Below are 22834 nucleotides of genomic sequence, written 5' to 3'. Positions count from 1 at the left end.
TCATGAACCCAACAAAAATGGAGAACAAAACACTGCTTTTGTTTAAATTTTTAAAGAAGCATTTATTTGGAGATTCTTGAAATTCAGAGCATTATCTTTCCGAAGTGGAAGAGAATTTTAGGGGATAAAATGAACCAAAAAAAATGCTTATTCACATATATAAACTGTACCTTGAAATGTTATTCATTAAACATCTCTCCAGTGAGAGGCTCTGGGGTGGTCCTGGTGCTCTTGGACACTCAGGCCCCCCGGTGCTTCTAATAAGAGGAGACTTGTTCTGGCCAAGTGTTCTGGCCATGGTCCCATGATGCTTGCTACATTCTATCTCCCAAATTCCCCTTCAATTTCCTGTGGAATTCTTCCCTCTTTTTCTTTCCCTTTTATCTTTTTTTTTTTTTAAATTGTTAAAATTCCTTTCCAGACTGAATCTGCTTCCTGGAAATTTATAAGAGCTGTATGCAACCCAGAGGTGGCCAGTTCTTCAGAGATGTGTACATTTTGTCTTTTGTGTTACTCATTAATTTGAATGTGGAGTGAAATGTGACCAGGGTGTTTTCAGATACCACCATGTGTAGAGGATGGTGGTAGCAGTTAGGATACTTTGCATTGCAAGGAACAGAAAAGCTAACTCAAACCAACTTAAATGCTTTGGAAATCTATTGGCTTAGATACCTCAAGTGTCTAGGGATTGTAAGGCTTCAGCACTACTTTTGTCCATGAGGGAAGACGTTTTCCCCTGCTTTATTCACGGATGTAATGAGGCACTTAGAATAGCATCTAGAATAATAAATAGTCTTTCAGTGAACAAAATTATCTCAACTCTGCCTTTCTTTGTGGGTTGGTTTGGCCTCAGTCAGTACAGATCAGTGGGCTTCCCAGGTGGCTCAGTGGTAAAGACTCTGCTTGCCAATGCAGGAGACGTGGGTTTGATCCCTGTGTCGGGAAGATCCGCTGGAGGAGGGCACGGCAACCCACTCCAGTATTTTTGCCTGGAGAATCCCAGGGACGGGAAGCCTGGTGGGCTACAGTCCATAGGGTCGCAAAGAGTCAGACACAACCGAGCGATTGAGCATGCATGCTTGCAATACAGATCAGCGGGTGAAAAGTCAAAGTCTTCTTTACTTCTGCTTCTTTCTTTCTCTCTGTCTCTTCTTTTTTCTCTCTCTCTCCTCCCTTATTTCCCAGTAGTGTTCCCACTTGCATTTATTATTATGCCACTAAATTCTCACAATGGCCCAAGACCTCTCACATCTTAAAGAGAAAGAAACTGAGGTCAGAACTCTGAAAAAACATAACTTCAGGCAGTCCTTTCACCCTTCTCAGCAAGACTGATGGCAGATATTTCTTTTCCTCTAATTTCTCAGCCCAGACCTTCCGTTTACATTCCAAACCGGCAACTGCCTCTGGGCCAACTGAACAAGGAGCTGAAATGTATTCTCTCGTCCTGCCGGTTTATATATTCTCAAACTGGCAGCAGAACTCTTTCTAATCATAACTGCTGTCAGTTGGTAAAATGGGAACACATGGCGGCTCTGCCAGTCCACAGGGAGAGCAGAAAGTCCTGCACCACTGTGGGGAGAAGTCCTGCCCTCGTCCCCACCTCCCTGCTTCAGGCCAAGTCTCTGGAACACTGAGCCGGGGCTCTGCGGAGTCCGGCTGTTCTGAATTTAAACCCTTTTATGCCTGCGGAACATCCCAAAGCTCACGTTTGCCTTTTCTCAAATGACTAAATGCACCTTGATTGTGAGTTAGCTGAATTTCCAATCGTTTTCCCAAAATATTTAGTTTTTCTCATCCTCTTCATTAAAAATATCTCATGTCCTTGAGCTGCATCTCATGAAGGAGGAACAAGAATGCCCCTGTTTCTCCTGACACTTCTTACGGACTGTGTTTCAAGGAACCACCCCTGGGGACCATTGGGCCCTCACACCCTCCTGGAAGACTGACTTTGATGAACCAAACCCGAGGCGAGAAGGAGACAAAAGCAGTAACCCCATGAAAATTAAGTGGTTTGTGTTTAAATCAAACACCAAAATCAAAGGCGGCGTGTGACAGACCCCACGTTGTCGCCAGAATTTAAAAAACTGGCCTCTCTTGCCAGGCTAAGAATCCACAGAGGCTGGCCGGAGAGAAGGCTGAGGAGCAGCCAGGAGCCTCTCCAGTTGTGATGTGGAATTTGCAAGAGGATCCTGGGCCAGGGTCCACAGAATTGCATGTGTCCTACACCGGGTCATGTTGGCACACCGTGTTTCCTAGCTCTCTGGGAACCCAAACAAAGAAGAGACACCCATGGCAAGCTGATGGCCAAGCTGCGCCTCCCTCTCAGCCCCCCAGATCTGGTGTCATCTTTACAGGTAAGCTGGGAAGTGTGTGAGGGTGGGGGGAGTAGGTCGGTGAACATGTACCTGGCTGAACAACCTTTCTTGATAAGCAGGTTGGGCCCATCTGCATGGATGTTGCTGGGTGGGTGGAGGCCTTCCTTATCTAGCGTTTACATTTTTTAAAAATCAGTTTATTGTTACTTGAGTTGTTGATTATGTGTTTTTTTTGTTTTTTTTTTTTTTGCCACGCTGTGCAGATTTGTGGGATTTTAGTTTCCTGACCCGGAGAAGGCAATGGCACCCCACTCCAGTACTCTTGCCTGGAAAATCCCATGGATGGAGGAGCCTGGTAGGCTGCAGTCCATGGGGTCGCTAAGAGTCGGACACGACTGAGTGACTTCACTTTCACTTTTCCCTTTCATGCGTTGGAGAAGGAAATGGCAACCCACTCCAGTGTTCTTGCCTGGAGAATCCCAGGGACGGCGGAGCCTGGTGGGCTGCCGTCTATGGGGTTGCACAGAGTTGGACACGACTGAAGCGACTTAGCAGCAGCAATTTCCTGACCAGTGGTTGAACCCGTACCCTTGGCAGTGAGAGTGCAGACTCCTAACCACTGGCCACCAGGGAATTCCCTCTAGCATTTTCATAAGTCCTATCCGACTCTTAAGTCATGTCTGACTCGTTGAGACCCCACGGACTGCAGCACACCAGGCTTCCCTGTCCTTCACTATCTCCCCAGAGATTGCTCAAACTCATGTCCATTGGGTCGGTGATGCCAGCCAATCATCTTATCCTCTTTTGCCCCCTTTTTGTCCATATGTAAGGTAGGCTTATTATATTTGCCAATGAAACAAAGCCAGGATAGAAGGTAATTCTGTAGGTGGCAGAAAGAAAGCTCCAAAAGATTTTAGGTTTCAACCAAGCATGAACTCTAACAGAGATAGATGATAAATTTCACTTTACATCCATGAAGTCAGTTCCATCATCTTCCCATCACTGGGGAAGGCTTGCCTCTAACTCCCTTCCAGAGTTTCCAACTCTGAAAGTCTTTCTTTTTGCCATAAATCTTCCTTCAGGTCTGCAAACCTCGCTCCTGGATACCTTTCCTTGATGAAGTGGTTTCTGAAGCCACTTGGGGATCTTTCACCTGACCCCACGCTGTGTCCTCCTGTGCTAATATCATCCAGCTCTGGGGGACCCACTTGGGGGACAGAGTGGGGCCTGGGTTCCTGGAGCCACAGGGAAGATATGAAATTATATGGACTGGAATTCAGGCAAAGGCTCCGCCAGAGCTTGGGATAGGCTCTGCCACTGCGCGAGAGGGGGCCCCCGCATGCTGAAAGCTGCCATTGTGGAATGGGCCTTCCTGGCGCTGTAGCCACTGCTCTTCATGACTTCTGGTGCCCAGACAGCCCGATGCCCAGTCTTGGAATTCTGGGGGCTTCAGGGCTCTGGCTTCTGCCAGCTCTGCTTCACTTGTTTCTTTTAAGATCTGTATCCCACACAGCTGAAGATGGTTTTAGGGGTATGTATATGTGTGTGTATATATATATATTTAAATGCTCTCTGATATATTTTTTAATTTTTTTCTTTTCTCTCCCAACTCAAGTCCATACACACACACACACACACACACACACACACACACACACAGCCTTCTGTGAATATTGGAAATGGAACCAATTACTCTAGGTTTCAGTAATTACTTTTATTTAATTCAAGTTGGGGACTTGTGAATCAATTCCATGCCCATTAGCAATATATGCTTGAGCCAAGCTATTTTTTTTCCTTTCTTTTTTTAATAGGACCAGACAGTGTTGAATCTTTGAAAAAAAAAAAAAAAACCTAACTGGTGAATCTGAAAAAAAAAAAACAACAACTAACACTTTTTTTTTAAACTGACAGCACATTCCATCTACTCGGCAATGTAGCACTAATGAAGATGTAAGTGTAAGGGAACCTATAATTGAATCCAGCATGTAGCAAGCATCATGAACAGAATGCACAGCCAGCTGAGAGCTAGTGTGCTAGGGGTCTGATCCTGTCCGGGTGGCCAGCACTCGGAAATATTTCTGGATTATGTCTTAGGCAGTGATCGCCATCCTCATAGCCAAGGCAGAATAAAAATAGCTTCGAGCTAAGTCAGGGAACACCTGAGTTGCCTTGGATAAGGGTGCCCTTTGGTTGATAATTTAAAAGGTAAGGACCTAGGAAAGGTAGTCCTAAGAAATAGAGGTGCTGGACTGGACCGCTTCATGGAGCTTTCATTCCATTTCCTTGACAGTGCTTGTCAGCTTCCTGCACAGGGGCCTGAGGTGTGCCTCTCCCTACATCGCAGAGTTGGGGCAGCCCCTCGGGGACATGCTCTCTGGTCCCAGCCCTTGGGTTTCCAGCTCTCAGAGCAAACCCGATCAGGCCTGCTGACTAGTTCCTGCATCTGAGGACCCCTTTGATATGTGGGTCCGCGTGTGAGGGAGACTAGAGTGGAAATATGTGTTTTCCTTTCGAAATTCCTTATTGATGATTCACTGCCTGGTGTCCCTGATGCCCCCAGCTGCTCCGCCCCCTGCCGTGGCTCCCTGGAGATGCAGATCCTGATGGCGGTTCCTTGGCTTCCTACCACTTCCTGGCTGGGGAGGGAGAGAGCTTCTCGGCTGGAGAAACGGTGCTCTGAATCCACACCTGCCAAACAGGAAGGCATGGAGCGTTCCTCTGCAGGCCTCTCAGACCAGCCAGCTGCACAGAAGGAGCATCAGGCTAAGAACGGTTTGAATTCGATTGCCTCTGGCCAGTTCCCCTAGGACCCATCGCTCCCCCTTGCCTCCTGACTAGCCAAACATTTACTCAGTTCTTTGGGTCCTCTGCTGGGTCTCGCTGCCTGATGGAGATCCCTGGAGCTGTGCTTGTGTGGCACTGGTGGCAGATTTACACAGCGACCCCCACCAGTCAGCTGCCCCCACCCCTTTCCCAGGTCCCTTGGGCTCCGCTGCAGTGCAACCATGGCCGTCCCTGGAGAACTGGCCCGACGTGCTGCCACGCCCTGTCCCCGAGGCTCGGGAGACCAGCAGGGAAGTCCCTCTGTGTCTGCTGAGCAGGCAGCCTCAGTCTGGACATGCAGCCCTTTCAGCTGTTGCGCTCTTGTTGGAAGACACATTCCAGGGACATTCTTTCTGTCTGGAGCAGGGACTTGGCCTGAACGACGAACCAGAAACCGGAACAAACTGCACCAGTTTGCTCAACCTGGAACCAAATCCAAATATTTTTTTTTATATCACTGAGAACCAAACCAGAGTTCTGGGGTTTGGTTAGGTTTGTTTTCCCACCAAAGAACATTTAGTGAACAAGGCTGAACCAGAACAGGGCTCATCTGTCTCTTCAAGAGACAAGAGGCAATGAGAAAGGAACCTCAGATGGGTTTTTGGACCCAGCTGGCTCATGGGCAGAAAAACACTAGAAGGCAGGGTTAGGCTGCAGAGGTGGCACCAAGTCGACTCCAGGATGGAGAAGCAATGGTGGCAAGTCTCTGTTCAGAAGACAGGACAAAGTCATGATTTCCTGTCCCTGGAGAGGGTGCTGTGAGGTGTGGATGGCCCAGAAAACTACTACCAGGCAGCCATAATGAATACACGATGCCAAAGCTGGTTGCAACCACATACAGAAGGTAGGGACTCTGATAAAATGATGTATCAATTGATTTTTCAGAAATGTTTTTCCTGGTCTATTCTGGTCTAGTCAGTAGATATTTCCTTGCTACCTGGCTCATGCTGCGGCAGATCCAAAAGAAGTGACAAGGGCCTGACCTCTGCCCTCTCTGCGAGTGTGACACTACATATTGTACCATAGAGAACCGTTATGGTTTAAATAGTGTACCTCCAAATTCATGTCCACCTGGAAACCCATACTGTTACTTTTTCTGGAAATAGGGTCTTTGCAGATGTACTTAGTTAAGGACCTCGAGATGGAGTCATCCTGGCCTTCGGATGGACCCTAAGTCCAGTGATTGGTGTCCTTATAATAAGCGAAGGGGACACAGAGACAGAGGGCGAAGAAGACCACGTGAAGATGGAGGCAGAGATGGGAGTGAAGCAGCCATAAGCCGAAGAATGCTTGGGCCACCAGGAACTGAAAGAGGAAGGAATCTCCATGGGGCCTTGGGAGGGAGCACAGCCTTACCGACACCTGAAACGTAGACTTCTGGCTTCCTGAACTGCATTGGAGAATACATGCCCACTGTTTTAAAGCCACCCAACTTGTGATGATTTGTGATGGCAGCCACAGAAGGCGAAGACAGAAGTCCCTGGGACCCTAAGGGCTCGCCACACCCACATCTCCTTTCTGAGGAACAGTGGGGTCTTCTGTATGATTAACCGCATTTGTGTCTTGTGACCTCGCTACCCTGGACACTCATAATGGGATCAAGGATTGGCTGGAGATGTGAGGACGTCCTTCCGTGAGGTTCCTGGCCCCTTACCACCCAGTCCTTTGAAAAAGGGAGACACAGGCTGAGCAGGGGATTGATGGGAAAGATGTGGAGCCATGAGGCAGAAATCATGAGACTAGCAGAGGAGGCAGAGAGAGACAAGCTTGAGCAGGACAGCGTCACCAGAACCAGCAGCCACACTGCCTGTGCTGAGAAGACAGGTCAGTGTTTCCTTCTCCAAGAAGCCTGAATCTGGCTACAGCTGTGATTGTGTTTGTTTCCTGGGCTCCTCTACTTCCTCTGAATTCTTCCAATTCATCTGCCAAGTCCCGAGAAAACAAGAACCCAGGCACTTCACTGTTCCCTGCAATCTGAAACAGTCCAACCAACACACAGCACAAGTGAGACCACTGTAGATAACCCGGAGTTTACATACAGTTGTGTTTAATCTAAGGCCCACCCAGATAGACTACTTTCTGGCTGTGTTACAGGTTGCTTAACCTCTCTGAGTCCCAATGCCTCGTCTATCAAATGGGGCTAATGCCATCCTTCAGAGGCTTTTGTGAGAATTAAATAAGCCATGAAAAGTGAAACATCCATTACTATGCCTGGCACAGAACAGACCCTCGATCATCTCCTTCCCTTCAAGTGATAGTAATTCAGAGACTAGACTTAAGTCTGAGTCTTCAGTGTTAGAAACTTCCAGAGTGAACCAGTCTGACAACTGAGATTTTGAAAACACTTTGGTTGGGTTCAGTTCTGAGTTCACTAACAAAACTTAAATTTAGTATGGTTGGAAATTTAGCACCTAAGTATGGTTTGGGGGTCTTCCTACCTTTGTTTGTTTGTATCTTGATTTAGTTGATGTCTTAGAGAGAACCCATTCATAGCGTCTTCATTCAGTCAGCAGAATTCTTACAGAAATAGATTTCTGAACCCAATAGCCTGCCCAAACATTCCCTAGTTTATCAAAGAATTTTTAGAAATCTGATAGGGACTTTCCTGGCTGCCCAGTGGTTAAGACTCCGTGCTCCCGATGCAGGGGCTGCAGGCTCAATCCCTGGTTGGGAAACTAAGATTCCACATGCTGCGTGGTGAGACCAAAAAGAAAAATAATAATGTTAGAAATCTGTTAACACTCACTACTTCTCTGGACCTTAACAGTATTATGTAGCCAGTTCAGAACTCACCCCACCCAGGTTCCCTAATGCCCTGACCTCCTCTGCTCCTCCAGCTCCGAGCCTCCCCATCCCTCAGTTCTTAAGAGAATGAAGAACTTAAGTTCTTTTTTTTTAATGTTGACATGTGGAATCATTCTCATCATAGGCACAGCAACTTAAGAAAAACAAAGGAGAGTTTAGGCAAAACAGATAACATGTGATGCATCTTATTTTGTCTTCAGGAGTTGAAATGCATCTCAAGTCCCTTCTGTCCTCCAGGTCCTATCTCCTCGTCCTGACAATTGTGCTCGGCAGCCCTGTTCTGGAGCTGAGCAGTTCTGATAGGTGGGTCTTCCCCAACACAGGCTTCCTGATGCATTACCTAGTCCTGTGCTCCTGGAGCAGCAGGAGGTGGTGAAAGGCTGGAGAAAAGAGTAGCTTTAAGGGCTGGAGAGGGTTGGTGGGACAAGAAATGGGGATGTACACAGAGACCGAGAGGGCTTCTACAGTGTTTTCTTTCTTAAAAAAAAAAAAAAGAGAGATCTGCAGCAAATATGGAAAAATGTTTAGATGAAAAACTTGCTATGTGTGTTCTCGAGACTTGCTTATATATTCGGAATACCTTATAAGACAGCGTTTTTCCCCAATATAGTTTATTATAAGATATTGAATATATTCAGTAGGATCTTGTTTATCTATTTTATAGACAATAGTGTTTATCTGTTAATTACAAACTTCTAATTTGTCTTTCCCCTACTTCTCCCCTTTAGTAACCATAAGTTCATTTTCTATATATGTGAGTCTGTTTCCATTTTGTAAATCAGTTCATTTGTATCATCTTTTAAGATTCCTTGTATAATTGATATCATATAATATTTGTCTTAGACTTACTTTACTTAATATGATAATCTCTAGGTCCATCCTTGTTGCAGCAAATGGCATTATTTAGTTCTTTTTCATGGCGGAGTAATACTCCATTGTATGTATATATATATATACACACCACATCTTCTTTATTCATTTATCTGTCAATGGACATTTTGGTGGTTTCTCTGTCTTGGCTATTGTGAATAGTGCTGCTATGAACAAGGGGTGCATATATCTTTTTGAATTAGAATTTTCTCTGGATATATGCCCATGAGTGGGATTGCTAAATCATATTGTAACTCTATTTTTAGTTTTTAAGGAACCTTTACACTGTTCTCCATAGTGGTTGCACCAATTTACATTCCCACCAACAGTATAGGAGGGTTCCTTTTTCTTCTCCCCGGCATTTATTGTATGTAGATTTTTTTGATCATGGACATTCTGACTGCTGTGTGGTACCTCACTGTTGTTTTGGTTTGCATTTCTCTGATAATAATTAGTGATGCTGAGCATCTGTTCATGTGCCTGTTGGCCATTACAGCTTTGTTTTAAAAAATACTGGCAAAGAGAGATGTTGGATTTAAAAGCATTTTCTGTATTAGACAAGTTTTTAATAGCACTCCATACAGAACTTGCTCTGTGAATGGGAACTTGGGTGTTGAAATACACCTCGCCTTTGAATGACTTCCTAATTAAGCATATCACTGCGATCAAGGTTGAAATAGCTTTCTCTTCTCTCTGTGGTCGGAAAGAGCCACATGTCTGAGACACAATATAGACCTTGTGAGAGAGTCCTTTCCTAGGCAGGTTGATAAGAAGTCTAGGGGTCCCCAAGGAGAAAGGGGTCTGGAATTCTCAAGGAGGAAGAAAGGACAAACTTCTTTTTTCTTTTCTCTCTACATTCCTTAGGATTATATAACAATAATGTATCCTGCCTGAGGACAGTCTCTGGATTAAGCTTTCTGGATTCTAATTCTGTTATCTTAAAATGTAAATTATGGGAGTAGGTCTGTCTTCACAAGGATTATAACAATAATGTGTCCTGCCTGAAGGACAGTCTCTGGATTAAACCTTCTGGCTAATCCTGTTATCTTAGAGTATATAACTCCACTGCTAACACTAGCAAGGGGGTACTCTTTCTGCCCCTTCTGATGCCTGTGTCAGAAGCTTTCTCTATCCCTTTTGCACAAAAGCTCTGAGCGATCAAGCCTCGTCTCTGGCCCCGGATTGAATTCCTCTCCTCCGGAGGCCAAGAATCCCAGCCGTCTTTTCGTGATTCAGCAAACAACCTTTCACTTGAAAGATGTGAACGTGTCTTCAAATGGGACCTTCTTTGTGGTGGTATTTTTATACCTTCCATCCAGAGCCAGTTTATTTCTCAAGGTGGCTCCTTGTTGGATACAAAGAGAAGTATCTGTGCGATCCTTGTGCATGGCTGGGGCACTCGTGCCTGGAGATGGTAGCCCATGTGGGGGTTCTTTGTGGGGTTCCAGAACAACTCTGTGCCGAGAGGGGGGCCCCTGGACACTACCCCTTGTATGCTGGGCTTGTGTAAGTCTTCTCAGATCTCGGTCCATTGCTCAGATGGTGCTCCTGGTGAAGACCTGTGGAGCCCCAGGGATGGGGCAGGGCAGCAAGTTCATGCCCAGCACTGAGGCAAGCTTTAATTTGCTTCAGAGACGGTTGAGGACTACGGCAGCACTATTTATGGAGCCTCGAACCACTTCATTATGACCCAGTGCTGTTCCGACGGGGTTTTTTGTTTGTTTGTTTCTCTATTGAGATATATAATTATCCTTTCCTGGAAAATGAACTTTCAGACGGTGGAGAAGGCACACACACAAGGACCTCCCACAGCTTGTGCTGATCTGCTTGGCTTTCTAGGAGGTGCTCCCTGTTGATCTCAGCCAGTCCTTTGGGCAACAGGCGGGCTGAGTAGATGCAATGGAGATTTGGAAGTCAGAGGTGGGCTGCTGTGTCTTGGGCTTGTCTCATCACTTGGATGAACTGCCTTTTTCTCATCTTTCTCCTGGCAGTGGTGATATCTAAATCAAAATGTCGCTGACTAAATGAAAGAGCCCCTGGTGGTGCATTTGAGCAACAAAATAAAGTAATATTCATTATAATCCAAGTAAAAAATATCCATGAGTTGGTACTGATATAAACAATTAATTGATAAATTAATAAATGAGGGAGAAGAGACAAATCTCTCCTACAGATGAACGCCAGATACTTTATGTCAATGCTTCATCCTAAAGGCGGAGAAGGCAATGGCACCCCACTCCAGTACTCTTGCCTGGAAAATCCCATGGGTGGAGGAGCCTGGTAGGCTGCAGACCCATGGGGTCGCTAGGAGTCAGACATGACTGAGCGACTTCACTTTCACTTTTCCCTTTCATGCACTGGAGAAGGAAATGGCACCCCACTCCAGTATTCTTGCCTGGAGAATCCCAGGGACGGCGGAGCCTGGTGGGCTGCCGTCTATGGGGTCGCACAGAGTCAGACACGACTGAAGCGACTTAGCAACAGCAGCAGCAGCATCTTAAAGGAGGGGAGTATGTGAGCTGTGTCTTCCTTTTAGGTAAGAGGGACTTTGCTGTGGCGAGACCTGACTGCCAGGTGATCTAGGTTAATGTCAGCAATCATAAATCAACTTGATAGCATGTGCCCTTGATATGTTGTGATGAAAATAGCACTTCACTTCTGTGATCTTCCTCCCCCCAAAAGCAACCTCAATCTAACCATGAGAAAAACACCAGACATATTCCAATAATAGGGCAACCAACACTGTACCTTACTTACCTGTGCTCCTCCAGACTGTCAAGGTCACAAAAAACAAGGAAAGTCTGAGAAACTGTCACAGCCCAGAAGAACGTAAAGAGATGTGAATAGCTGAATATAATAGCTGGTATCCTGGATGGGGCCCTGAAACAGAAAAACAAAAAAACAGCTAGAACCACAGAAATCTGAATAAACGATGAAATTTAATAATAAGATATAAATATTAGTTCATTAATGCTGACAAACATGCCATACTAATGTAAGATGCCAACTGTGAATGTGAGGTGGAATATTCCTTAAATGAGAACTCCATAGATCTTTGCAATTTTTCCTATAAATCTACAACTGTTATAAAAAATAAAGCCTCAACTTAAAATTTTAAAGAAAACAGAAAAAGTATGCAGAGATGATTATAGCGAACATTTGTGTGGCATGCATGCATATGCAATTAAGGTTTTGTCATATTTATTTCAAGCTTATTAAATAAGTAAATTATTAAAGATGAAAACTGTTGCCTGGATAAACTGAAAGTATGGATATGTATATAAAATAGATAGTAAAGATTTACTGTATGGCATGGGGAAATACATCCAAAATCTTATAATAACCTGTAATAGAAAAGAATGTGAAAAAATAAATATATAGTTGAATCACTTTGCTGTACACCTGAAACTGACACAATACTGTAAATAAACTATACTTCAATAGAAAAAGATTTTAAAAATTCCCTCAAATTTCCCCACCTCCCCCCACAAAATATGGATGTGAAAGTATTACAGTATCTGTGTTGGATGGAAGATAGGCACAAGTTCATTGTCTCATCCTACACTGAGAAGTGGGCTGTATTTCTCCACTCTCTTGAATTGGGGCAGAATGATGTCATGCCAGTGCAAGATCTGACTTTGACGAGACTGACTGCTTCTGCTTTCTCCCTCCTGGAACCCAGCTGCCATGCTGTGGAGTAGCCCAGGCAGCCATGTGAAGAAGCCCAGGATTCCTCACTTGTTGTTAGCCCAGCTGAACTCTCAACCATGTGAGTGAATCACATGGAAAATGCATCTTCCAGCTCCTGACAAACTGACCCTGTCCTTACCTCTTGAATTTTAGGAAACTGATCTTAATTGCTTTGGATCTATGGTTAAATTTGAGATTAAGTTGAGATCTTTAAAATATCAAGGCTTCTAGTTCATGAATATGGTTGTTGTTCAGTTGCTCAGTCATGTCCGACTCTTTGTGACCTCATGACTGCAGCACGCCAGGCTTCCCCACCCTTCACCATCTACTGGAGTTTGCTCAAACTCATGTTCACGGAGTCTGTGATGCCATCCAACCATCTCATCCTTTGTCATCCTCCTCTCCTCCCGCCTTCAGTCTTTCCCAGCATCAGGGTCTTTTCCAGTGAGTCAGCTCTGCACATCAGGTGGCCAAAGTATTGGAGTTTTAGCTTCAGCATCAGTCCTTCCAGTAGTCAGGGTTGATTTCCTTTAGGATTGACTGGTTTGATCTTCTTGCAGTCCCAGGGACTCTCAAGAGTCTTCTCCAGCACCACAGTTCAAAGGCATCAATTCTTTGGTGCTCAGCTTTTTTTATTGTCCAGCTCTCACACTCCATACATGAATATAGTATGTTCCAGCATTTATTTAGTCTTCCTTAATTTCTCTCATTAATGTTAATATTTTGTACGCTGATACAAAGAGTATTCTTTTGAAGTTTTATTTGCCACGTGCTTTTGACTATTATATACAAATAAAATTGATTTATTTTCCTTTTTTTTTAGTCTATTCAGCTATTTATATGAGATTGGTATCATTTCTTCTATAAATATTTAGAGGAATTTACTCAGAGGAAAGCCATTTATGCCTAAAAGTTTCATTGTATGGACATTGTTGATTACAGTTGATTCAGCATTTTTAATGTGTGTAGAACTAGTCCAAGTGTTTTATTTCTTCTTGTGTTAGTTTTTTGTTAGTCTTGTTTTTCTGAGGATTTTTTAATCTAAAATTTTAAATTTATTAACAAAAAGTTGTTCTTAATATATTATCATTATCTTTTAAATATCTGTAGGCTTTGGACTGATGTTCTGTTTTTCACTGAGGTTGGTAATTTGTGCCTTCTCTATTTCTTTCTTATATTGCCCAGAAACCTAACATTTTAATTATTCTAGTGCCAGCTTTGGGGCATGTTGATTTTCTCTTCTGAAAGTCTGTTTTATATTTCATTAATTTCTGCTCTTAGTTTTTATTATTTTCTTCCTTCTCATTTCTTTAGATCTAATTTGCAGTTCTTTTTTGAGATCGATATCTAGGTTTTTTTTCATCCTTTCTTCTTTTAAACTATATGCATTCAAGACTATAACTTTTCTTATAACAGGGACTTAGTCACATCCCACATGTTTTGATATATTTTCATTATCATTTAGTTAAAGGTATTTTCCAATTGCCACTGAAATTTTTTTCTGTGACCTATTTAAAAGTATATTACTAAATTTCCAGGCATTTGAGAAATTTCTACTTTTTTTTTTTTTATTGATTTCCAGCTTAATTTTCTGTGGTCAGAGAATGTACTCTGAGTGATTTCAATCCTTTGAAACTTGTTGAAACTTCTTTTATGGCCAGCATAAATGTTCCATGTACACTTGAAAAGACTGGACATTCTTTTGGGCACAATGTTCTGTACATGCCAATATATTAAGTTTGTTAATTGTGTTATTCAGATTTGATATATCCTTACAGATTTTTCCTGCTTATTGTATCTTTTATTGAGAGAAGTATGTTAAAGTTTCCATTATGAGTATAGATTTGCCTTTATTTCCTTATAATTTTGTCAATTTTTATTCTGTGTATTCCAAAGCTATGTTTTTAATGTACATATAAATTGACAAATTGATGTTTTCTTTGAGAATTAATTTTTTAATCTTTATAAACTCTTATCTTTATCCTAATTATGCTTCTTGCCTTGAGTCTACTTTGCTGTCAGTACACCTGTATCAGGGTCTTCCCTGGTGGCTCAGCAGTAAAGAATCTGCCTTCAGTGCAGGAGCCACAGGAGGCGTGAGTTTGATCCCTGGGTTGGGAAGATCCCCTGGAGGAGGGCAAGGCAACCCACTCCAGTGTTCTTGACTGGAGAATCCCTCGGACAGAGGAGCCTGATGGGCTACAGTCCAGAGGGTTGCAAAGAGTTGAACACGACTGAAGCAACCTAGCATGCATGCACACACACTTATAACAGTTTCTTTTGGATGGTTCCTGCGTGGTATCTTTTATGATCTTTAATTTGTCATTACTCTATGTCTTATATTTTAGGTGTATCTCTAGTGAATAACAGGCTTCCCTGGTGACTCCGATGGTAAAGAATTTGCCTGCAATACAGGAGACCTGGATTCGATCCATGGATTGGGAAGATCCCCTGGAAAAGGGAATTGCTACCCTCTCCAGTATTCTTGCCTGGAGAATCCCATGGACAGAGGGGCCTGGCGAGCTACAGTCCATGAGGTCACAAAGAGTTGGACATGACTGAGTGACTAACATACTTTCTAGTAAGCGGCATAAAATTGAATTTTATTTTCTAATTTGGTTTTATAATTATAGACTTTTAATTGAACTACTTAATCCACTTACATTTAATGTAATTACTGTTATATTTGGGTTTATATTTACCATCATGATACTTGGCCAAGCTACTGGATAATAAGTGGAAATAATAGTCAACCCCTCCTTCCACTCGCTTGATTCACTTCTGTCTCTCTTGTTCCTCTTCCTACCTCCTTGCTGATGCTGCTAAGTCACTTGTGTCGTGTCTGACTCTTTGCGACCCTATGGACTATAGTCCGCCAGTTTCCTGTGTCCGTGGGATTCTCCAGGCAAGAATACTGAAGTGGATTCCCATGCCCTCCTCCAGGGGATCTTCCCAACCCAGGGATTGAACCTGCATCTCTTAGGTCTCCTGCATTGGTAGGCAGGTTCTTTACTAGTAGTGCCACCTGGGAGGCCCTCCCAACTTCATTATCTGCTTCTTATTTTTGTTTCTCTTTGCTATGCCCCTCTCTCTTCCCAGACCTTTAAATATTGGAGTTTCCTCTTCAGAGGCCTCAGAATAGTTTCATCTCTACATATTCCTTAGGTGATCTTACCTGTTCTCAAGGCTTTGTATAGGTTGCCAACTCCAAAATTTATAGCTTCACCCTTGACCTCCTCCCTGAACTTCAAATACATATACCTAATGTCACGTGTCATCGTCTAGATGTCTAATAGGCACAGGCATCTCAAAACTAATGTTTCCAAAACTGAGGTCCTCAGTGAGACCTTCCATGTCATTCTTTATACAATCTTCCTCATATCAATAAGTAGCATCTCTGTTTTCTCACTTCTTAGGTGCCAAACTGGGGACCCTTCTTGACTCCTCTCTTTGCTAATATCCAATTCATCAGGAAAGCCTGGTTGAAGCTATCTTCAAAATATATCCACAATCTGACCACTTGCCCCCACCTGCTTGGCTCTCAGCTTGGTCCAAGCCTCTGCCAGTTCTCACCTGCTTTATTGCAATAGCCTCCTACCTGGTCTCCATGCTTCCAAACTAGCTCCCATGAAGCCTGTTCACATAACTGCTGGGATGATCTTTACAAAGCATGTGTCACATCATACCACTTCTATGCCTTCTATCTTAATTAGAGTAAAAGCCAAAATCTTGACCATGGCCTAGGGCCCAGATTGATTTAGCTCCATTTCGTCTTTCTGTCCTTACAATCTCCTATCCTCCCTTCATCCACTGTGCTCAGTCAAACTGACTTTTCTGCTTTTCCTTGTAAATACCAAGCATCCCATCATCTCAGGGCCTTTGCATGTGCTGTGTATCCTCTTCCCTCATACCTTTGCATGACTCACTCATTCACTTTTTCGTTAGTCTGTTCTAATATTCACTCATGGACCATCTTATATAAAATATCAAAGAGACCCCCATTTTCTTGCCCTGTGTCAATTTTTCCCATAGCCCTCATCACCGCGTGATGTATTATATACTCATTTAAAAATTTTTTTTTGCACTGTGTTTTCCTCCACCATAAACTATGAGACACAAGAACTTTGTTTTATTCACTGATGTATCTTTAGAACTTAGGTCAATGTCTAGCATGGAGTGGGCCACCCGTAATAGTTACTGAATGGATGAGTGGATGAAATGCATTTTTACAACAATCCTGTGAAGTTGACAAGGGTAGATGTTGTTATCTGCATACCAAAGAGGAAGTTGAAACTCAGGGCCTTGAGATGATTTATAGAAGCCACAGAGCTGTGAAGTGGCTTAGCTGGAGCTCAAACAAGCCTCCTTCTGCTCAGTTCCGGGCTGATTCCACAGCCACACATATCTCAACCATGGCAGATTCCATACTGACAGCCAATGATGACAAACATTTTTGAAAGCAAGGGTCAGCCAGACTCTAAAGTCTCCTCTGCTCCAGTTTCCGCACAGATCAACAACACCAAACGTGGGGGAGTGCCAGGCCTTTTGATGTATGTAGTTTCTTCAAAGTTTGCCATGGGTGGAAAAGAAGTGGAAGCTGAGTGAGTTCTAAGTGTCCTTGCTACCAAAAATGATGCTTCTCTCAACTTGGACATATTAAGAAAGCATGTAGGTCTCCGAACTCATCTTGCAAACAAGAAGGGAGAGTTTCAGTTACAAGAGAAATATTGCTGGATAAATGGAGGAAAAAAAAAACGAAAGGAAGGAAGAAAGAAATTATATTGTTGATTTGAGATGCTGGATCAAGCCATACCTGAAGTAAGGAAACTACCTCTGGGCTTAATAGTAATATGAACCAAAAATTCCTTTTAGTGTTTAAGCTTGTTTGAGTTAAGGTGTCTATCAGTTATCACAACAAGCATATGAGAGAAGGGACATGGACCATTTTATTCAACGCTCTGTTCCAGTGTATAGGGTGTTACCTGGCATGCAGTAGGTCCTCAAAATATATGTTGAAATGATAATATATGTTGAAATGATAATGAATAACCAAATGTCCATTTTTCACTGTTTTTGACATAGTCTGACTAAAACCCCAAATCTAGTTCTAGGTTCCACAATATTCATAAGGAAAATTAAATTGTTTATAGAGTGTGGTTTTAAAAAAATATGTTTAAAACTTTGGGATCAGACAATCCTCAATCTGTTTGTGACCTTATGAGCATGTAATCTGTCTGGAACTCAGTTCCTCAATTTATGAAACAGGGGTGATAGTACCCAACTCACAGGAGTATGGAGGGACTGAATGAGGTAATGTCTGTCTGCCACCAAGTCGGACTCTATTAGATCTTGGTTTATGCACGGTGCCAACAACATGTATCATGGGATGCTTAGGGCAAATCCAGCATATAGGAGGCTTCACTGTCATCCGAGGAGATATGAGAGACAATCTGAAGCTGTGAGAAAAGCTGGCTTTGGAGGCAGATCTGAGCTTAAATCTTGTTCATTTACTACTCAGCCAGTCTCTACTGAGGACTCACTTTGTGCTGGCAACTTTTCTAGACACCTGGGGTCCAGCAGTAAAAAAGACAAAAGATCTAATTTTGTGGTGCTTTCATTTCAGGGAAATGAAATGGGATGTCTACAGTAAACAGCAGAATAAATCAGACCACATCTGTGTTGTAAAGAAAAGTAAGCATTTTATTAACTCTATGACAAGTTATTTTTAACTTTGGTTTCTTCCTCTTAGCACAATGCATGTAAGATTTATCCACATTGTTGAGTTTAACTGCAGTTTGTAGTTTTTTAAGGAGAATTCCATTATTGGATGCACTACAGTTTGTTCATTCATTCACCAGTTGAAACATAATACTTTGGGGTTGTGTTTTAGTCAGAATTCTCCAGAGAAACAGAACCAATAGGATGCAAATATATAGAAAGATTTATTTTAAGGAATTGGTTCATGCCATTTTAAGGAGGCTGACAAGTCCAAAACCTGCAGGATGTGTTGGCAGGCTGGAGACTCAGGAAAGAGCCCAGGTTACAGTTAAAGTCTGAAGGTCATCTGCTGGCAGAATTTCCTCTTGCTTTCTGAGATTTTTTTCAGGAACATATATTGGTTGGATTTTTTTTTCAAATACTGTTTTTGTATTTATTGAGATGGTCATTGATTATTTTGCTACTGTGATGAACTACGTAGCTCAGCTGGTAAAGAATCTTCCTGCAATGCAGGAGACCTCGGTTTGATTCCTGGGTGGGGAAAATCTCCTGGAGAAGGGATAGGCTACCCACTCCAGTATTCTTGGACTTCCCTGGTGAGTCAGATGGTAAAGAATCCATCTGTAATGCAGGAGACCTGGGTTCAATCCCTGAGTTGGGAAGATCCCCTGGAGGAGGGCATGGCAACCCACTCCAGTATTCTTGCCTGGAGAATCCGCATAGACAGAGGAGCCTAGTGGGCTGCATTCCATGGGGTCGCAAAGAGTCGGACCCAACTGAGCGACTAAGCATGCACGTGTGTGATGAATTACATTGATTCTCTTTACATCTAATGTTAGATTGAATTTGCTGAGGATTATTTTATCTATATTCATGAGAGATATTGGTCTCTATTTTTCTTGTAATGTTTCTGGTTCTGAGGTCAGAGTAACGCTGGCCTCATATAATGAGTTGGGAAGTATTTCATCTTTCATTTTTGGAAGAGATTGCTTAGACCTGGTATAAATTCTTAAATGTTGGTGGAACTCACTAGCAAAGCCACCTGGGCCTGGAGCTTGCTTGTGTGAAGGTTTTAAACCAAAATTTTAATTTCTTTATTAGGTATAGGGCTACCCGAGTATCTCTTTTTTCTTTTTTTTTTTTTTTTTGGTACATGAGCTTAGTTGCTCCGCAGCTTCTGGGATCTTTATTGATCAGGGATTGAAGCCGTGTCTCCTGTATTGGCAGGTGGATTCTTTACCTCTGAACCACCAGGGGAGTGCTCTGTTTATTTTTAAATAACTTCTAGTAGTTTGTGTCTTTCAGTGAATTTGTTCATTTCCTCTAAGTTGTAGAACGTTTTGGCATAATGTTCAAAATATTCTTGTGTTATCTTTTTGATATCTGTCAAAACGATGCTACCCCTCTCATTCCTAATGTTGGTAGGTAATTTGTGTCTTTTGTCTTTTTCATGATAAGTCTGGCTAGATGTTAATTTTCTCAAGGAACAAAAAAACCTGTTGATTTCTTTGATTTTGTTTTTTCTGTTTTCGATTTTATTTGTTTAGGTAGTGATCTTCATTTTTTTTCTCGCAATTACTTCCAATTACGTTTCATTTACTCTATTTTATTTTCTAGTTTCTTAATATTAAAACCGGTGTCATTGATTTGAGACATTTCTTCTTGGGCATTTGGTGCCATAAATTTCCCTCTGAGTCCTGCTTTACTTACAGCTACCCCAGGGACTGTAGCCTGCCAGGCTCCTCCATCCATGGGATTTTCCAGGCAAGAATACTGGAGTGGGTTGCCATTTCCTTCTACAGGGGATCTTCCCGACGTAGGGATTGAACCTGGGTCTCCTGCACTACAGGGAGACTCTTTACTATCTGAGCCAATAGAGAAGCCCTTACATCTTACAGATTGTGGTTTATTGTATTTTCACCTTTAAATTCAATTCAAATGCTTCATAATGTCTCAGTTGACTTATTCTTTAACTCATGGAGAGAGGAGCCTGGTGGGCTATATAGTCCATGGGGTTGCAAATAGTCAAACACAACTGAGCAACTAACACATTTACTTTTTTAACTCAAGAGTTATTTAGGAGTGTATCACTTTGTTTCCAAGTACTTGGATATATTTCTGTTACTCATTTCGAATTAAATCCCACTGCTCTCAGAGAACATACATTATATGACTTGAATTCTTTTAAATTTATTAAGGCTTGGTTCATAGCCAAGAATATACTCTATCTTGGTAAATATTCTGTGTGCACTTGTTCTATGTGTTTGCCACTGCTGTCAGATGAACTTTATTATCTCTGGTATTATCCTGTGTCTAAAATTAAAATAACCACTCTTTTAAAAAAATTAATTTCAGCATGGTACAACTTTTCCATCTATTTACTTTAAACTATTTGGCTCTTTATACTTACAGTGGGTTTCATGTGAATGGCAGGCAATTGTTTTGCTTTAAAAAATATCCAATAATTCCTACCTTTTAAAGGGCAATGTTTGTATCATTTCCATTTAATGTGATTATTGCTATGGTTAGGTTTAAATCTACCATCTTGCCATTTATTTTCTTGTCTCCTGTATTTTCTGTGTCCTTTTTCCTCCTTTTCAGATATTTTTTATTATTTTTAATTATTTTTTTGTTTACTATTAGCCATACTTTTTGTTGTTGTTTTAGTGGTTGCTTTAGGCTTTATAGTATTCATCTGTATCTTATCACTGTCTTTCTTCAAGTGATAATTATGTTACTCCATGTATAATATAAGAATCTCACAGTAGTATATTTGTTTCTCCTCTCCAGCCTTTATGCTCTTGTTTCATACAGTTTACTTGTACATTTTATAAACCCATCAATACAATGTTATTATTTCTATTTAAATAATCCCTTAAAAAGTATGTAAGTATTAAGAAAGAGTCTCATATTTATAAGCAGAGTTACTAAATCTCATATTTACAACAGAGTTATCAGTGCTTTGTATTTCTTTATATAGGTCCATATTCCCATCTGTTAAAGGTTCATTCTGTTTCTTAAGGCCATTGGCTAGTCCCTTAACTTGGTGTATTTGAGAGAAATTGTTCTCTTTCCCCTTCACTGCCTTGCTGTCCACTTCATTTCATGAAACTTCTGTTCTTCTAAACAATGAGTCCTCAGACACTGGTTCCTTCGTCCAGGAGAACAAAGAACCTCTTGAATGTTAGTTTCTCCTGTCTGGCCCTGCATCACAAAGGGTCCCAGGGATCCTGTAGATGGCACGCTAGACTGATTCAGTGTCATTCCATGCCTCAGTTTATCTCATAGTCCCTGCAGATAGGCTGAGAACTAACTAGAGAAAGCTTGAAAAGTTCTTTGGAAGTGAAAACTACACCAGAAGGCTTGAAGTCTTTCTGACCATGCTAATCTGCAGAGCCAATCATTCTATCAGAATCCCAGTAGTTCTGCCTCACTGCTTGCATGCTGATTCCCTTACTAAGGGCTCCTGGAGGGTGTCTTGATTCATTAGGACTTCATTGCTTTCACTGAGTGTGCTTTTTTTACCCAGGATGTGATCACAGCAACCAGAACTAAATTCAACTTGTCAAAGTAATAAAGAAGACTCCTTTAGAAGTATGGATTATCCTGAACTTTTCTTTCAAATTGACACATCTTCCAATTTCTTAAGCATGTTAAAAAGGAGAGGGTTTCCCCTTGACTTTTACTTTTTACCCATGGCAAAAAAAATTCAAAAAGATTAGATCTTATTATCATTACCATTTAAATATTTATCTATGAATTCAGTGAGTGGCAACTAAATCTCTTGACATTTAAATTGTTTGGTGTTTGACAGTTTGCTATTGACGGTTTGCCTTTACGAATAAAAGGATGTCAGAGTTTTGAGTTGGAGGGACATGGGAGCATCTGAAGTGCCATATCATGATTCAAATGTACAGGAAAAAAAGGTAAGGAAAGAAAATCCCTTTGACTATAATGTTTGTGGCATTTTCCTCCTGCTGTTCCAAGTGTTGCGATGTAGGGTGGAGAACTCAGCGGCTGCTGATGACTTGTTCCTTCACTCCCCGCAGGTGTCCATTCGGAAACTAAGACTGCTCAATCTAAAGTACCCCTCACTGGTTACTGTGTAAATTCCTATTCCACCTTATTTTCCTTTGTAATACTTATCTCCATCTGCAATTACATTATCCGTTTGCATGTTTATTGCCTGCCTTCTTTAGTGGAATATCAGCTTCAGAGGGCAAGGAATTCTTCTGTTTTCTTCATCATGCTGTCTCTAGTGGCTCAAACAGTGCCTGGAAGGTAGCAGGTACTCAGTAAATAATTGCTGAATAAGTAAATACACATATAAATGGATAAATGACTTCTAGAGAAGATAATTTAATTTTAACATACCACTTAGCCCAATGGACATAGTACCAATATAGACATTTTAATGCTATATTTTAAACTAATTTGATTCAATCTATAAACAGTTTTTACTTAAAAAAAAGTTAATTTATTAATTTTAATTGGAGGCTAATTACTTTACAGTATTGTAGCGGTTTTTGCCATACATTGACATGAATCAGCCATGGGTGTACATGTGTTCCCCATCCTGAACCCCCCTCCCACCTCCCTCCCCACCCCATCCC

General features: G+C 42.0%; 1 long non-coding RNA gene across 1 annotated transcript in view; it reads left to right on the top strand.

Moving 5' to 3' along the window:
• LOC145518726 (uncharacterized) overlaps positions 1-22834 on the top strand; it is a 199435-nt gene that overhangs the window by 175699 nt on the left and 902 nt on the right. Inside the window, exons 5-9 of the long non-coding RNA XR_014063224.1 lie at positions 2257-2354; positions 4876-5982; positions 14852-15084; positions 18127-18194; positions 22036-22147. This is a non-coding gene — a long non-coding RNA (uncharacterized LOC145518726). The remainder of the gene's footprint in view (positions 1-2256; positions 2355-4875; positions 5983-14851; positions 15085-18126; positions 18195-22035; positions 22148-22834) is intronic.

The sequence above is a fragment of the Giraffa tippelskirchi genome, chromosome 8, assembly GCF_054371585.1.
Source record: "Giraffa tippelskirchi isolate mGirTip1 chromosome 8, T2T-mGirTip1v1.2.pri, whole genome shotgun sequence".
Taxonomy (NCBI): domain Eukaryota; kingdom Metazoa; phylum Chordata; class Mammalia; order Artiodactyla; family Giraffidae; genus Giraffa; species Giraffa tippelskirchi.
Note: the sequence above shows the minus strand (reverse complement) of the source record. Positions and strands in the feature narration are given on the sequence as shown.